The 15126-nt window shown below is 47.0% G+C and overlaps 1 protein-coding gene across 1 annotated transcript in view; it reads left to right on the forward strand.

The window, feature by feature from the left end:
* The window catches only part of LOC130109542 (ankyrin repeat and BTB/POZ domain-containing protein 3-A-like), a 221022-nt gene that overhangs the window by 173937 nt on the left and 31959 nt on the right, over positions 1-15126 (forward strand). The gene's annotated exons all lie outside the window — the stretch shown is intronic.

Consider the following 15126-nt stretch of genomic DNA (forward strand, 5'->3'; position numbering starts at 1 on the left):
CCCGTTTGAACTGTTTCAGCCACTTTAGATAATGTCAACGCCATGTCAATTTAGCTGTGTCCCTAATGGACGCATCGAAGCACAGCGGGATCTTGATGTGCTGGGAAAAAGGCTCCTCCTGACATGTTTCTCCTCTCCGCTTCACTCCGCCGGCCCTTCCTTCCTCTCACAGGGCCAAGGTGCCCTTCAAAACCCCTCTCATCGTGTCTGTCCGTCAGATGTCCTGTCCTAACAGGCATCGGGATAAAAGTGTTGTTTGGTCTCTGGTGAGACCAAGAAAAAATTTTATGCAACACATTTAGTCGAGGACAGGTTTTTTTCCTTTCCTACTTACGACACGTGGCATTACCGCGCCACACACACACGGACTTAAAAATAAAAGACACCTGTCGGAAAGCCTTGCGGGCCATGGCTGTCTGCTGCAGTAATTACCTGAAGCTGAATTCAGAATTTTAGGATGGTTTAATGACCCTCGGTGTGTGGAAAAATATCCGCTCGCTCATTGTAGCACAGTGCCACTACGGTTAAAAACAATGAATTTGGGCTGCATGGTGGCCCAGTGGTTAGCGCTGTCGCCTCACAGCAAAAAGGTCCCGGGTTCGAACCCTGGGGTTGTCCAACCTCGGGGGTCGTCCCAGGGCGTCCTCTGTGTGGAGTTTGCATGTTCTCCCCGTGTCTACGGTGGGTTTCCTCCGGGTGCTCCGGTTTCCCCCCACCATCGAAAAGACATGCATGTTAGGATTAATACTCCTGCCTGTGCCCTTGACCGAGACATGGCGAGATGAACTGGAGTTGGTCCCCTGGTGCCGCACGTTGGCTGCCCACTGCTCCTAGCTACACAGCTAGCATGGGTTAAATGCAGAGAGGAATTTCCCCACAGGGATTAATAAAGTCATCAAAAGAAAAAAAAGAAAAATGAAGAAGAAGAAGGCTGTTTCTTTTGGGGGGTTTTTTGGGGGGGGGTTCCCCCCTTTTTCTCCCCAATTGTATGGGGCCAATTACCCCACTCCTCCAAGCCATCTCGGTCGCTGCTCCACCCCCTCTGCCGATCCGGGGAGGGCTGCAGACTACCACATGCCTCCTCCGATACATGTGGAGTCACCAGCCGCTTCTTTTCACCTGACAGTGAGGAGTTTCGCCAAGGGGACGTAGTGTGTGGGTGGATCACGCTATTCCCCCCCAGTTCCCCCTCCCCCCTGAACAGGCGCCCTGACTGACCAGAGGAGGCGCTAGTGCAGCGACCAGGACACATACCCACATCCGGCTTCCCACCCGCAGACATAGCCAATTGTGTCTGTAGGGACGCCTGACCAAACCGGAGGTAACACGGGGATTCAAACCGGCGATCCCCGTGTTGGTAGGCAACAGAATAGACTGCTACGCTACCCGGACACCTGAAGAAGGCTGTTTCTGGATCAGTTTGGAGAAAGTACTTCTGGAAGCCTCATTCAGACAGATGTAGGTAGCATGTCATTTTCTGGGCTTAATCAGCCAAACATTTGGCTTTATTGGGGAATGGAGGACGGCTTATTTTGTCTCCTATTCATCTGTAAAGTCATTAACCCTTGTTTAAGTCTGCTGGTCTCCTGTCAAGAGTAATTTAATTATGCCATTACTTTATTGTCACGTGACTCTGTGTGTGTGTGGGGGGGGTGATGGGGTACTACACCCTTAGGCAGATGTTTGTCATTAATAATTATTATCTCTCTGCCTGACATCTAAGAGCTGCCAATACTCCAGTCTGCATCTCTCAGCTCCTCAGCCGCTGATGATTGAGGGACCTCGTGGAGTTTTACATTCTCGTGCTGCAAGCTGGACACCGCGTGATTGATCCTGTCCGTTCAACGGTGCTCTGCCTCAATGGCATTTTAAAGATACAGAGCAGAATGATGATCTGGACTCACCAAGTGTTTCGGAGGAAGCCCAGAAGGCTATTGGCAACAGAGCTCTAACCTTCTCACCTTGCCTTTTCTTCTCCTTCTTTTTTTGTTTTTCTAGGAAACACGATGCAAACGATTGATGACAACTTTCGGGCAGATTTCTCAGAAGTGTCTAATAGCTACTGACATTTTGACTAGAGGCCTATGGTCAAGCTTCTTGACCGAACATCTACCAAATATCCCTTTCTCGCTTTCTACAGAGCAAGTTTACTTTCTTTTTCCCGGTAATTTAACATGGCCTTTTCTTTTTTTTCATTCGTCATAGTAATTCAGCACCTTGCAGCACTGTAGTACAACACTAAAGGATAGCAAGGGCATTTTTATAGTTAGAGAGGAATGTGAGTTATAGTGTCCTCTTAACACTTCAGTTTAGAAACATAAAGTATTTAGCACCATTTTAGTTGTGGGGTGAAAACGTTTTTCTTCATGTAGCATAAAGCTGTACCTTGATTCTTCTGATGGGGGATTTTTCTTCAAGTTTATTTTTGTTTTTGTTTACATTTTCTCTGGGCCATGCTGTTTTTTTGGGGGGGGGGGCTTTTTCCCCTCTTTTTCTCTCCAGTTGTACTTGACCAGTTACCCCCTTCTTCTGAGCCATCCCGGTCGCTACTCCACCCCATCTGCCAATCTGGGGAGGGCTGCAGACTACCATATGCCTCCTCCGATACATGTGGAGTCGCCAGCCGCTTCTTTTCACCTGACAGGGAGGAGTTTCACCAGGGGGATGTAGCGTGTGGGAGGATCACGCTATTCCCCCCCAGCTCCCCCTTCCCCCCTGAACAGGCGTCCCAACCGACCAGAAGAGGCGCTAGTGCAGCGACCAGGACATATACCAACATCCGGCTTCCCACCCGCAGACACGGCCAATTTTGTCTGTAGGGACACCCGATCAAACCGGGGGTAACACGGGGATTCGAACCGGCAATCCCCGTGTTTAAAGTACAATATTAATCGCCCTGTAAAATGTACCTATATCTTTCTTTCCTTCTTGTTTTGTGCTGATACTGTGTGTACTAAGCTAGTACTCATCAGATTTGACATCAGACAGACTTGTTCTTCTCACGCCTGAACATCACTGAACAACTTCTAGTCCAGTCTCAAAGTCAAAACGAAGTATACAACTTATCTGCAGTTCCCAAAATGTGTTGAACCCTAATTCTGACCCCTACTAACCCTGACCCATACTAACCCTAGCCTGACATTCTCTCATGTGCAGATGATGCGGGCTAACAACGAATCAGATGTTAACTGCTACTGCATGTGACTGCTGTTAGAGTCACGTCCAATATCAACATATGAAACGTGAATAAGCACCAGGCCATGCTACTTGTGACGTCAACTGAGGCAGTCAGTATCGTCAAAAAAACAAATGTGTCTCGTCACATCAACTTAAAGAGAACCAATGTAGTTTTGCCAGTACGGGTGCTACAAAGCAGAATTATGTCGACCGCCAAGCGCGAAGTTGCTGCCACAAAGGCGAAGAATGAAAACCTGACCATTACAGAGAACGAAGAAAACAGAAGGATAAAGGAGTTGATAGAGGAGGTCCTGGCTGATGTTCAACAAATCTTTGAAATTATTCCCTAATTTCAGCCTCAAGCATCCATCCTCAAGACCATATCCAGGGCAGGAAAATTAGTGAATTATCTGAACAAATGTCTATAAATATCTAAATACTGCCTGCAGGTGTAAGTACAAATAATATGTAAGGGCAGGTAAAATCAGACTTTAAGTAATAAATTTGTAAGACACCTATGTAACACATTTTTATATTGCATCATCTAAATAATGGAACTGTTGGAAGAACCAGCATTGACAGTACTACTGATAATGGTTGGTGCTGGCTCTGCCTGTCTGTCTGTCTGTCTGTCTGTCTGTCAGTCAGTCAGTGCTGCTTCTTTGGCACACCAAAATCCAACAGAGCCATTACTGATGTTACTAGCTGTAGCTATGTTTATCCTGCTATGCTAACATCACAGAGTCCCAAGACCTGCCATGTTTGTAACCTTTACATGGTTTTTAACCTGTAGATGTCTGCAAACTCACTAAAATGGGCTGGGGTCCATACCAAATTTTACCGTGCAGATTCTTTAGGTCCTTTGCACTAATACTCTCTGGAGGGAGCTTGGAGTAGAGCCGCTGCTCCTTCGTGTCAAAAGGAGCCAGTTGAGGTGGTTCGGGCATCTGATTAGGCTGCCTCCTGGGTGCCTTCCTTTGGAGGTTTTCCGGGCACGTCCAACTGGGAGGAGACCCAGAACTCGCTGGAGGGACTACATGTCCAATCTGGCTTGGGAATGCCTTGGGATCCCCCAGGAGGAACTGGAGGGTGTTACTGAGGAGAGGGACATCTGGAGTGCCCTACATAGCTTGCTGCCACCGCGACCCGACCCTGGAGAAGTGGCTGATGATGAGATGAGATGAGATGAGATGAGATGAGATGAGATGAGATGAGATGAGATGAGATATTCTACAAATACTTACCTGTCCAGTGGGACCTGAAGGAAAAAAATAAAGACACAAAAATTTAATTTTTCTACGAGATTCATTGTGCACATGTGATGAATAAACTGGATGGGTCAGACAGTATGTTTGTATGGCACCAAGGAGGGCGGAGAAAAGACAACTCTTCCTGACATGGCTCAGGTGCTTCAACACCTGCAGCAGTCTACTCCACACATCGATACACTCCTCCAGTCAATAGCGGCCACCGCTCAGCCCTTTATACCCCAGCCGATGTTGAAAGACCTTAACAAGCTGTTGAAAATGGCCAGCTCTGTCACTGGGTTCACCCTGGACTCTCCAGGGACCCTTGCAGAGGTGAGGATTAGAGGTAAGCCTTTGCAATGCCCTCGGCCACAATGCTCTCAACTAGGAGGGCGCTGAAGCCGAGTTCATCTACAGTTCATTCTTCTCTAGGTATACGCCTCTAAACATTTCTATTAAGTTGAAATACACATTTCCTTTCGTGCAGTGACTACTCTGCCACTATTTTACTCTAAGATGTAGTGCCTTTTCACTGGTAGGATCCCCCCCCCCCCGCCAAAGGACCGTTAGGAGTTCACTGGGAGTCCAAGCTGTTCTTTGTTTCTTTCTTTCCATCTCTCTTTCTTTGCGTCTTTCACACAGAATATGTTTAGTCGTTCTAAAGTGCACCTTGACTTGTGGTTTATATTGGACCTCGCTTTTACAAAGCGGGCCTCACAGTAGTCATATTTAATGGCAAACATGAAGAGGAGTAGAATAAAAACAACCCTTAAACTACAATATTAATGGTGCTGTAAAGTGTACCTTCGTTCAGTGCAGAAGTCCTACACTGGGTAATCAAGACGTATTGATAGCAGTCTGAAAGTGCATTCGAAAAAAATACTGTAAATTTAATAAAGGCATTTTTTCCCCTCTACACTATGGGTTTCCTTTACCCCATGCAGTGGGGTAAATTCAATTAGAACAATTTAAGTTAAAGTAGTTCCAGGTGGTAACAGGCCTGTTTGTCATGTTAGGTTTCATATGAGAAGGCAGAATTCTCCATGCCTGTCGACAGCCTCATTTAAGATGACTTTACCATGTAATCCCTGTGAAGTTTAGCTGCATCAGGGCATTTGTCCAAAAACACCTTGCGAGTCTGCTGAACAAGAAAGATTAAGAGATAAGAAATAACCGTGTCAGATTATTTTAATCATTTAATGTGTTTTATTTTGTGTTTTAATGAGTTTGCAGATATTCATACCATTCGAGAACTCTCTAAGCTAATTTTGCCAAATGGCACAATTTCAGCTGGAGAGAGGGGACTTATCAGTGAATGCAGCTGGTGTAGAGTTTGGTCTGAATGCAGGTCTGCAGAGTCGTGGCCCTCAATGACATGACCACTGCTCTAAACACCGAACCAAAGTCTTGGCAGCTTGAATCCGGGGTGGATGTGTTTTTTCACTTGTGCCTCCACCCGCTGATGGCTGCCTGCCTGTCTGTTATGCATGGTTTTTTGCTATGTCTAGAAAAACCGCATTGGTGACACTAGCCCCTCATAAACTGCTGTTAGCTGATCACCAGCTTTGTTAAAGTAGCCTACTTATTCCCCTGCAGAATTAAAAATGTGCTTATAAGTCATGAGCACTTAACAGTTCTGTCCTTTGGATAGAATTTGCTTGTAAACGCTAGCACTTGTTGGGAGTGGCACGGTGGCGCAGTGGTTAGCGTGGTCGCCTCCCAGCAAGAAAGTCCTGGGTTCAAACTCCGGGGTAGTCCAACCTTGGGAGTCCTCCCGGGTCATCCTCTGTGTGACGTTTGCATGTTGTCTGCGTGGGTTTCCTCCCACAGTCCAAAGACATGTAGGTCAAGTGAATCAACCTTACTAAATTGTCCTTAGGTGTGAATGTGTGTGGGCCCTGAAATGGACCGGCGGCCTGTCCAGGGTGTCTCTCCGCCTACTGCCCAATGACTGCTGGGATAGGCTCTAGCATCCCCGTGACCCTGAGAGCAGAATAAGCGGTTTGGATAATGGATGGATGGATGTGTTTTGTGTTAGAGAATGCAACGCCTTTTCCTATGCAATACCAGACATGTCTTAATGATCACAGTACATTATTTTATGTAATTTACATGTTAGAGATGGATTCCTCACACCCCGCTGCTGTGATCATTTAACAACACAGGAGATTATCTTCCTGTTTCTTTGTTGAATATACTGCCAGACAAGGTTGTCCTTGAGTCTTCTCACTAGATCCACAGTGTTCACTTTTTGGAGATCATTACCTCTAGCATTGCTCCTCAAAGTGAAAGACTAACATAATGACATGTGATAATGCATACATAATTAGATGATGAAGTTGCTGCTAGGTCATAATGTTAAAATTACAATATCATGGTCATCAATAGTAAGCTGATGTGCTATAGGTAATTACAGCTCAGCGTAACTGGGATATGTTTTCCATCTAACATACATACAACAGGGATAAACATTAATTTATGTAGCGTATCAAATAATCACATAAAAGTGGAACTCATATATCATGGCTGTTATTTTTCAGAGTTGCAGCAAACTGTTGCATTAACTTCTACCTACCTTGTGTTGGTTTAAACATGAGCTGCACCATCTTCATAAGACATACGTGCATTTCTTGATGGTGGTATACAATTCTAGTGGTTACATGTAAATCCAGTTTGCACTTTTTTGATAATTTTTTAATTAATGCTACTGAATAAGCCCCCACAGATAGAATGATTCATATGGGAGCGTAAACAGGAGGTAGACATAAGAGCTGGGTCATGTCCTCTCATGATGCACATTCACCTTCCTGGTTTTATGAGGTTCTACATCCATCCATTATCCTAACCGCTTATCCTGCTTTCAGGGTCACGGGATGCTGGAGCCTATCCCAGCAGTCATTGGGCGGCAGGCGGGGAGATACCCTGGACAGGCCACCAGGCCATCACAGGGCCCACACACACACACACACACACACACACACACACACACACATTCACACCTAGGGACAATTTAGTTCAGCCGATTCACCTGACCTACATGTCTTTGGACTGTGGGAGGAAACTGGAGCACCCAGAGGAAACCCATGCAGACACAGGGAGAACATGCAAACTCCACACACACGACGATCCCCAAGGTTGAACTACCCAGGGGCTCGAACCCAGGACCTTCTTGCTGTGAGGCGACCGGGCTAACCACTATGCCACTGTGCCACCGAGGTTCTACATATTTTTTAAAATATATATAAGATAACTGGACATCCTGATTATCTACATGAAAGTGACTCAATAATTATTCCAGAAATTTTAGAATAGCAGTTGTCAGAAGTGCCTCATTATTTCTCAAGTTTTGGTTGTACAGGTATTGAGTGGGCAGTCAGTTGGCAATAAGGAGACTCATTTCTAGAGACTAGAGGGGGTATAATCTTTTTTACTGTCACATAAATGGAGTATAAAGTGGCTTCTTGCTGGCGCTTGCATGGAGCTTGCTCAATAGTTTCACATGCGTGAGTAAGAGGTATTCAGTCCAGGAGAACTTCAGTAGGCAAGGAGGTTTAGAAGATTCTATTGACCAGCACGAACCTGCAGCAAAAACACGTGGTGCAGAAATGGTTTAGAAGTGAACATCTTTTTTAGGTTTGATTCCCCCCCCCCCCAAATTTCAGCTGCGCTTTGAACCATGGGTTCCTCATTGTCCCCATTATAAACTGCACCCTAAATTTAACTAAGCTGAAAGCGTTTGGAAGTATGTCACATCAGCTGATGTTACATAGTCTCTATAATGACTAAATACAGTCAAACACACAAACAGACTTGTTGACCTTGACCTCCTCTCTCTCTATCTCAGGTTGACGTGACATTGTCCAACACATAACGTGTCTGAATTCCACATGAGCGTTGCTGGTAAATGTACCTACCTATCCGCAAATGAGGACATGTCTTGTAATTAAGTGATTCACAGTGGCTAGACATTTGCAAATGTCCCCCTGAGGCGCAGCTCTCGGTAGGCCATACTACCATGTCATGACGAAATGCTTTCAGTTTTGGCCCGAGGTAGTCGCAGACAGTTTGCCTGGAGAATGCTGAGGAATTGTTCATCTGAGTCCTCTGTGATGGGATGGATCAGTTGTCATGCTCAGATGAGATTTGGTCATATCATGGACTGACTACTGCAACTCCTTACTGGCAGGTCTCTGCAAATGATCCAGAATGCGGCAGCGCGTCTGGTCTTCAACAAGCCCAAAACAGCACACGTCACTCCACTGTCCATATCCCTCCACTGGCTCCCAGTTGCTGCCCGCATCAAATTCAGCAACTTGATGCTCACTTACAAAGCAGCAGCTAAAACGGCTCCCGCCTACCTGAACTCCCTCATTCAGGTCTACACTCAGTCCTGCTCACTACACTCTGCCATTGAAAGGTGCCTGGCACTTCCGCCACAACGGGGCCCTAAGTCACCAGCCAGATTCTTCTCTTCTGTAATTCCCCGATGGTGGAACGAGTTACTAAACTCCGTTCGAGCCGCTGAGTCCCTGTCCATCTTTAAGAAGAAGCTAAAGACCCAGCTCTTTCTCAAACACCTCCACATCTGATGTTATTGCTATAAAAGAAAAGAAAAATCACTTCTATGCACCCTATGCATTGCCTTTGTGCACTGCCTGTTGACACCTATGTCCTATCAGACTTGAAACTAGTTTTTTTTACACTTACTTGCATTGTCGCCTCCTGACTAGATCCTTGCTTGTGTTGTATTAACTCTCAGATGTGTCTGGGTAGCATGGCAGTCTATTCCGTTGCCTACCAACACGGGGATCGCCGGTTCGAATCCACGTGTTACCTCCGGCTTGGTCGGGCATCCCTACAGACACAATTGGCCGTGTCTGCGGGTGGGAAGCCGGATGTGGGTATGTGTCCTGGTCGCTGCTCTAGCACCTCCTCTGGTCGTTCATGGCCCCTATTTGGGGGAGGAGAGGGAACTGGAGGGAATAGTGTGATCCTCCCACGCGTTACACCCCCGGCGAAACTCCTCACTGTCAGGTGAAAAGAAGTAGCTGGTGACTCCACATGTATCGGAGGAGGCCTGTGGTAGTCTGCAGCCCTCCCCGGATCAGCAGAAGGGGTGGAGCAGCAACCGGGATGGCTCAGAAGAGTGGGGTAATTGGCCAAGTACAATTGGGAGAAAAGGGGGGGGGCACCCTCGGATGTATGTCTCTTGGGATAAAAGCATCTACTAAATTAAATGTAATTGTAAATATCTGATATGAAGCTGTATCGGTGCTCCTCACTGTCCACAACCTTCCATTTGGACTGAACGTGTTTATTAATCAGGCATTCTCATGGTACAGTTTTCATATCTGTTATCTAAAGTTAATTTTTTTATTGTTTCATCTTTAGAATTGTAATTTGATTTTAAAGACTTGTTTTGTGTCTTTGTGTGGCCTCAAGAAGGTATCACGGATAAATTACTAACCTCCTGCTCACAACTGAAACGGGACCCTCCTTGGTTTCTCCCTAAGTACATGATTACTGACTCCTTACCGCTCCTGTGAGAGTAACTTCACAGAGTGTACAGCAAGTTTCAAAAGGAAATATCCCCCTGGGCGAAAGGTACAGTTCATCCTCTTCCACTGACATCTGCCAAAAATTACCACCGAACCAGCCTTTCACAACAATAACCCCCGAACCAGCCTTTCACAACAATAACCCCCTAACCAGCCTTCACAACAATAACCCCCGAACCAGCCTTTCACAACAATAACCCCCGAACCAGCTTTTCACAACAATAACCAATAACCCCCGAACCGGCCTTTCACAACAATAATAACCCCCAAACCAGCCTTTCACAACAATAACCCCAAACCAGCCTTTCACAACAATAACCCCCGAACCAGCCTTTCACAACAATAACCCCCAAACCAGCCTTTCACAATAATAACCCCCAAACCAGCCTTTCACAACAATAACCCTCGAACCGGCCTTTCACAACAATAACCCCCAAACCAGCCTTTCACAACAATAACCCCCGAACCAGCCTTTCGCAACAATAACCCCCGAACCAGCTTTTCACAACAATAACCAATAACCCCCGAACCGGCCTTTCACGATAATAACCCCCAAACCAGCCTTTCACAACAATAACCCCCAAACCAGCCTTTCACAACAATAACCCCCAAACCAGCCATTCACAACAATAACCATCGAACCGGCCTTTCACAACAATAACCCCCAAACCAGCCTTTCACAGCAATAACCCCCGAACCAGCTTTTCACAACAATAACCAGTAACCCCCGAACCGGCCTTTCACAATAATAACCCCCAAACCAGCCTTTCACAACAATAACCCCAAAACCAGCCTTTCACAACAATAACCCCCAAACCAGCCTTTCACAACAATAACCCCCGAACCAGCCTTTAACAAAAGCTTCAGAGGGTTTTGTTGTTGCGCTCGGTGAGTTTGTAAATTCCTGTGTGACACACATTTAAATGCGGTTACATTTCACGATATTAGGGGAGTGCTGTGCAGCGGCGGTGTTTCGCTCCAAAACGAGTCCTTCAAAAAAAAGGGACGACTGGGCTGAGAAAAACAGATGCTAAGTGGGACCCCCATGATTAATTAAAATGAGATGAAGCGCAACCCCCTTAGAAATATGTCTTGTATAATTACAGCAGAGGAGAAGGGCAGTGATGTTGTCCTGTCCATAACACCGTGGCTGTGGGACAAATAGAAAGGGGAAGGCCAGTCTTATGGTCTGACACTCTACCTCCCGTAGCTCTCAGAGGAGGGGACGGTGCAGAGGAAGGTTATCGCTGTAATTTGGACAGAAACGTTGCAGGAGTCTGTTTAGATATCTATTTTAATGTTTCATGTTTTTGTTTTGGCGGCATGGTGGCGCAGTGGTTTGCGCGGTCGCCTCACAGCAAGAAGTGCCTCAGTTTCGAGCCCCGTCGTCCTCTGTGTGGAGTTTGCATGTTCTCCCCGTGTCTGCGTGGGTTTCCTCCAGGTGCTCCGGTTTTCTCCCACAGTCCAAAGACATGTAGGTCAAGTGACTTGGCTGTACTAAATTGTTCCTAGGTATGAATGTGTGTGTGTGTGCGTGTATGGGTGGGTCCTGTGTGTCCAGGGTGTCTCCCCGCCTGCCGCCCAATAACTGCTGGGATAGGCTTCAGCATCCCCGCGACCCTGAGAGCAGGATAAGCGGTTTGGATAATGGATGGATGGATGGATGTTTTTTGGGGGGGGGGCTTTTTTTTCTCCCCAATTGTACCCGGCCAATTACCCCACTCTTCCCGAGCAATCCCGGTTGCTGCTCCACCCTCTCTGCTGATCCGGGGAGGGCTGCAGACTACCACATGCCTCCTCTGATACATGTGGAGTCGCCAGCCGCTTCTTTTCACCTGACAGTGAGGAGTTTCACCAAGGGGATGTAGCACATGTCAGGATCACGCTATTCCCCCCAGTTCCCCCTCCTCCCCCCGAACAGGCGCCCCGACCAGGCGCCCCGACCAGGCGCCCCGACCGACCAGAGGAGGTGCTAGTGCAGTAACCAGGACACATACCCATATCCGGCTTCCCACCCGCAGACACGGCCAATTGTGTTTGTAGGGACGCCCGACCAAGCCGGAGGTAACACGGGGATTCGAACCGTCAATCACCATGTAGGTAGGCAACGGAATAGACCGCTACGCCACCCGGACACCCCCTTTAATGTTGTATGTTGATTGTCTCTACTGTTTAACCACCTGTACCAGGAAGTGGTTGTTTATTTATGGACATCGTGTTCTTTTGTGTGTGTGTGTGTGTGTGTGTGTGTGTGTGTGTGTGTGTGTGTGTGTGTGTGTGTGTAAGATGGCAGAGGAAAGATGGTCAGATCTTTGAGACGCTTTTTCTACGACACGTCAGTACTGTTTTATGAATTATGGACACTTATGGAGTAGCTTCAGAGGTACGGCTTTTTGCAAAGCAGAACTTAGTGCCCCTGCTAATGGGGCAAGTTAAATGTTGACCGTTAAACAGGCATGGCAAGCAGAATCTGAAAGGTAAAGTCCCTTCCTCAGACACGGCCAATTGTGTCTGTAGGGACGCCCAACCAAGCCGGAGGTAACACAGGAATTCGAACCGAAGATCCCCGTGTTGGTAGGCAACTGAATTTGATCCATATTTTTAGCCTCTGAGATATCACCTCAGTCTCTGAAGTTGGGGCGGTTTGTTCAGTGACTCTTGAGGCTTTCACCGATAGGTAGTACTGAAGAATATGACCTTCGGTGAACAACAGCTGTCATGTCCGTCCGAGCAAAAGTCTTGGAAATGCTTTCCTAGTAAGAGTGGGGGCCCTGTAAAGGACAAAGCGCTCCATTGTGTTTTCATATTAATTGTCGGTGAGTCTGGCACAGTTGAGGAGGCAGGGCAAAATCGACTTGGTTTTTTTTTTTTCATTTAATTTTCTCTCTAAATAACCGTGTTTCAAACCCCCAGAGCCGTGCTGCTGTCAGATGTTTGTGAACTCTGGCGCGGCAGGCAGAAAGACGGCGAGAACCTTTTGGTGCAGACTCACCGTGTCAACCCTTTTTGGGCAGGAGGTTTCAAAGCAGGCAAATGTGTCTCATAATATATATTTTTAACCTGCGCTATCAAATGAGTTCAGAGATGAGCGCTGTGCTGTTGGGTATTTACCTGATGACTGGTTCTCGCTGCCTGTGGTTTTGGCTCATGCTTCTTCTACATTGTTATGATACGATGATACCTTTAAAAGATAAACTCAGTAAAAACTCAACACATGGTGCAAAAGTAAGCAGGCGTGTGTGTGCGTGCGTGTGTGAATGCATGCATGTTGGTGTCAACGTGGGTGTGGGCACAAGTGCCTATGTGCGCGCAAGTTTGTGCAAGTGACTGCATAAAGCTATTTTGCATTACACGGTTAAAGCTGTTTGTAATTCTGGTAATTATATGTGATTTGTTTGGAAAGCGCCAGACAAGAGTTCCTTCTCACCTTGGCACCCTCAGTGTTAGATTAAATATTGTGAATACCTAGCTTAAAGGATTTAATTATCCGTGTGAAAACAAGAAAAAGGTGTTGCCTAATAGTTATGGTAATGGGGTTTAAGAACGCCATGTAGGCCACCCTAATGGAACTGCTGTCAAAAAGTTTGGTGTAGCAAGCAAGCTGGTGTTCCAGTAAATGCAAAAACAGTACACGTTGTACCACAGTGAATGAGATGGACAAAGCTATTCTGTTCAACTTTGTGGAATAAAAAAAACAAGAGGGTGGTGCAGTGGTTAACGTGGTCGCCTCATAGCAAGAAGGTCCTGTGTTCGAGCCCCGGGGTAGTCCAACCTTGGGGGGGTCGTCCTCTGTGTGGAGTTTGCATTTTCTCCCTGTGTCTGCGTGGGTTTCCTCCAGGTGCTCTGGTTTCCTCCCACAGTCCAAAGACATGTAGGTCAGGCGAATCAGCTGTAATAAATTGTCCCTACGTGTGAATGTGTGTCAGCCTTGTGATGGTTTAGCGGCCTGTCCAGGGTGTCTCCCCGCCTGCCGCCCAATGACTGCTAGGATAGGCTCCAGCATCCCCGCGACCCTGAGAGCAGGATAAGCAGTTTGGGTCATGGATGGATGGACAAAAAACAAGGATTCATGTGCATTGTGTCGGGATTTCCGGGGTTTATAGTCATCTTATTGTTCAATTTTTTAGTTTTGAGTAACATGTTGTCTGTGGACTACAACATCTGGGTGGCTCCAAGGCCCAAAAACAGGTTGTACTGCACAGTTATGCAAGTCAATGACTGCAGCTATACAGTGTGTTTGTCAGACTCTTTCATAACCTTACCGTGGATGACTTGACCATGAAGCAGTGGAGTAAGTTCCGACAACCTCTTTGCCGACGCTATGCTGTACCTGGCAGTCCAGCAAAAATAGCGTGTGGAGGCCGACAAGTGCTTACAATGTTTGTAGGATTACTGCTCCCTGGCTACTGATGGTGTCTCATGATTCAAGAATGATCATTTTAGAAAAGGTCCCGAGCCTACCAACACGGGGCTCTCCGGTTTAAATCCCCGTGTTACCTCTAGCTTGGTTGGGCATCCCTACGGACACAATTGGCCATGTTTGTGGGTGGGAAGCCGGGTGTGGGTATACGTCCTGGTCACTGCCCTTGCGCCTCCTCTGGTCGGTCGGGGCGCCTGTTTGGGGAGAAGGGGGACCTGGGGGGGGGGGTATCGTGATCCTCCCACGCGCTATGTCCCCCTGGTGAAATTCCTCGCTGTCAAGTGAAAAGTAGCAGCTGGCGACTCCACATATATCGGAGGAGGCATGCGGAGGCAGTCTGCAGCCCTCCCCGGATCGGCAGAGAGGGTGGAGCAGTGACCGGGATGGCTCAGAGGGCGGGGTGATTAAGAAAGCTAAGGGGATTTTATTTTTTTTGTGTGTGTGTGTTCAATGGATTTTTCAATGAAAGCGGTAAAATTTGTGCGATGTTAGCTTCATTGTAAAGAAGCAGTCTCCCACATAGCAAAGCCTGTGCGAGCCTGTGCATGACGGACTTGTGAGTCAGGAGGTGTGTGAATGAGGGAGCATTTGAATGAGGGAGCGAGTCCTTACTTCGGCAAACGACAGCAGCCATGATTCAAAATAATGACAGCTTGTGACAGTGATTTGTAACTCCAAGATATAATGGCTAATGGATCTTCATTCACTGTACTTCATCATTTTA

Source organism: Lampris incognitus, chromosome 3 (assembly GCF_029633865.1).
Source record: "Lampris incognitus isolate fLamInc1 chromosome 3, fLamInc1.hap2, whole genome shotgun sequence".
Classification (NCBI taxonomy): Eukaryota; Metazoa; Chordata; class Actinopteri; order Lampriformes; family Lampridae; genus Lampris; species Lampris incognitus.